General features: G+C 40.7%; 1 protein-coding gene across 1 annotated transcript in view; it reads right to left on the reverse strand.

Moving 5' to 3' along the window:
- Positions 1-3,427, reverse strand: part of iglon5 (IgLON family member 5) — a 91,178-nt gene that overhangs the window by 21,424 nt on the left and 66,327 nt on the right. The gene's annotated exons all lie outside the window — the stretch shown is intronic.

A 3,427-nucleotide genomic window follows, 5' to 3' on the forward strand; every position in this document is an offset into this window, starting at 1 on the left:
CCTTATATGCTGGCAGTGATATTTTCCCACTGAGGCAGACCGCTCCCCACTAACATACCTGGCTCTGTCCATCTAAACTCTGCCAAATAACAGCATGACACCAGATACCTCAGCTTGTGTCCTCCCTCTATCTCCGACAATCTCTTTCTCCCTCTGCCTGCAAGATGACCTCAATATCACAATAGGCTTTTGCTGTGGTCTAGCCTTGAGGTTTAATAAATGGTGACTTTATGAAACGAAGCCGCTGCAGTGAGGAGCTAAGAAGCACCTCAAGGTTTGTTAAATAGCCGCACAAGTCAGACATGTTAAACAAGCCGAATGAGAATCCGCTAAGAAATGAGACCCAAAATGACAGCAATGCACCATTTAATGGACAGGAAGTGTGGGTTTTAAATTAAAGGACAGTCTTTGTGGAATCATAGTTTGATTACAAAGAATAATGAGAGAAGCTTCAGAATTATAATGCACATCATGGATTGCTAATCATAAGGTTTTTCAAACTGCATAGTAGAAAGTCCTGTGAATTGCCAACTACACTAAATAATAATTCATCATCTCTTAAATAAAGACTAATTATGCTTGTTCTCTTTTTCTCTGTGTTTGTGAATGTAAGATGGTGGTTTGGCATATCTGTGTGGATATGCCATGGTAAATATAGGTTATATTCATGTTTAAGTATTCATATATTCATGTGTGATGCTTGTGTGTGTGTGTGTGTGTGCATGTGTTGCTCATGGTTGCGTATATAAGCAGTTACAGTATTTAGTTTTCTGTTGCTTATGGGAGTGAATGTGTACATTTGTTTGCTGACATACCAGTGGAGAACAAGAAAAGAGGACAAACTAATGACGCTTCAAAAGAAAACTGGCCCTGAAAATCTCCCGCTAAAAGCTGTAATCGCATTAATGGGTGCTGCTGCTGCCTGTGCTGCTGTGCTATCTAGGCCGGCCAAGGATCCCAGAACTGGCTCCATCTCTCTCTCGCTCTCTCTCTCTCTCTTTCTCTGTCTGAAAGCCTTCGGGGAGGGGCGTAGCACATTAACCATTGTGTCCAATGTTCAAAAACTGTCACAAGCTTTCGTTTATCTGTGTTTTTTTACTACAGAGTAACGTTGCATAGCACTGCTATGCTTATGCATCCTGTCTTAGACTCCGACAGTCCTCCGCTCAAGCCCTCAGCTGTTCCCTTTCAAGTGCTCTGTACTCTGCACACTACACTTTATTTAGGTTAATTCAATTCAGGTCCAAGGCTTGGGGGGCTCGGAGACTCGGTGTGACATGCTGTCATAAATACACACTACCCCACATACGCAATTACAGACATGCACATAGAGAAAAGACGCTCCCTATCACATAATGTTACCACAGGGACAACCACGTAACACACACATTTTGATTGAATGAATGATGAATGCATACGCTGAATGCTCCAAACAACATTGCGAAGGTTACAAACCAGCGGGGAGCTATTCCCATTTCCCTTCTCAATTCCCATTTTCACAGCTCGATTGGCACCTCGCATTCTAAAACCTGTATCACCCTGCCTCCACTCCCAGGCACCATACAACATGATAACCAGGTCAACGCATTCAGCCCACACTTCCTCTCACACACTAAATCACAGGATCAATCACAAATGCAAGTTTACACACATACACACACACACACACATACGCAAACACACTCATCGATGAGCCAAACCAGCAGAGAAGAAGGTTTGTAAGAGTTCATTGTGACAACAAAAACAGCAAAGATCCACTTTACAAATGTGACTTCATCTAGACACACAAAGTCGAAATGCACACACATACACAAATATTTAGCATCAGCTTTCCCTGATTTATGCAAACACCCACTACTGCATAGGTCTCAAATGCAAATTGGTTTGGGCCCACTGCTGCTATTGTCATTTCATAGGAGGGCCACTAATATCATACTTGTAAACAGCACTTTCTATTATTTTCATGTCATTATCTTATATAATCTTTGTTGTAAAGCCAAACAACCCAACCTGCTCTCGCCAAATGAAATATATTTTTTAAAATAGAATTGTATTTTTATCTGATATGAAGAGAGAGTTCAAATTGATGTGAAAATCTTGTGGGCTGATTATATTATATTATTGATAACGGGGATGGAGGGCTGGAAATGGCTGGCAGTTTGAGGTCCCTGCACTACTGTATAACCCTTTCTGACCTCTTTTACTCACTTTGAATGCATAGTTTACAGTAAAAGTGTTGCTTTGACCTTGACAAAGGTAAGGGTGATCACTAAAACGGAAAATGTTGTGTAAATCAACAGTTTATGTAGGACAAACAAACAGGACCAGCATCTGTATTTGAGAGATAGGAGACCACCTCTGTCCTGATGTACAAGTGTCCTCAGGACAATACTGGGGTTCCTTCTTTTCCCCTAGCAGGTAAAGTCTGGTGTGAGAAGCAAACATATATTATTTTCTTGACACCTGGACTACTTTTTTTTTGGCAGCGAGATAATATCAACAACCCAATGCAGACCACGATGTATACAAGCCAAGGAACGTCGACTGGCTACTTGCCTAACTGGCTATAGATTTATAGTTAAGTGCACATTGGATCTGTGCCAAGATTTCACTGCAATCACTCCGTTAGTTGATGAGATATTTTAGTCTGGGCAAAACTGTGGACTGACTGACCGACACTGCCATCCCTAGAGCCATGCTGCTAGAGAGGCTAAATCTATTTTTTATTATTTTATTATCATAATTTTTTTTTTTTTTACCTTAATTTAACATTCACAATGAAAAACACAAGTTTGCTTTGATGATAATTTATTAGTTTAACAGCATTATTTATCACTTTTGAACATCTGATGCATTACCAAATCTGAGACAGATGTTTCCATGCTAGATGAGGTTTTGATCTCAACATTTAGGATCATAGGATTCTGTTGTGAAAATGGCCAAAGCAATCAAATAAAATAGAATACTGAAATAGAGGTAAATGGTTAAGTGTGCATTTGCAACATCTCATTAATGGGAGAGTGGGAGTGTTGGGTGTAAAACAACAAAATGTAAACATCATCTGGCTGAAAGACAGCATGTGTCTCCCATTCTTTGATGTAATCCACATTATTTATCCCTGTCAGGTAATTAATTCAAATGTTGCCGGCCAAACACAACGGACATGATCAAACAGAACAATAATGAGTCCAGAGTGCAACCAGCAGTGTGCTGTTGCGTGGCCAAAACAGAATCTTTCGCCATCACTTTCAGTTTCTAGGTTACTTTTGGTTTTATTGATCCCCATCTCAAATTCTGCCTTTTTCTCTGCTTCCTCCTGGGGCTCAGCATGCAGGACAAAGAACTGCGCCCACCAGGAGGATTCAGGAGTCTTGCCCATTGACACTCTAGAAAGGAGTGTGCTTGCCAATAGGGAAGCTTAAACCAC

This window comes from Morone saxatilis, unplaced genomic scaffold (assembly GCF_004916995.1).
Source record: "Morone saxatilis isolate NCDOM2014 unplaced genomic scaffold, NCSU_SB_2.0 Contig24, whole genome shotgun sequence".
NCBI lineage: Eukaryota > Metazoa > Chordata > Actinopteri > Moronidae > Morone > Morone saxatilis.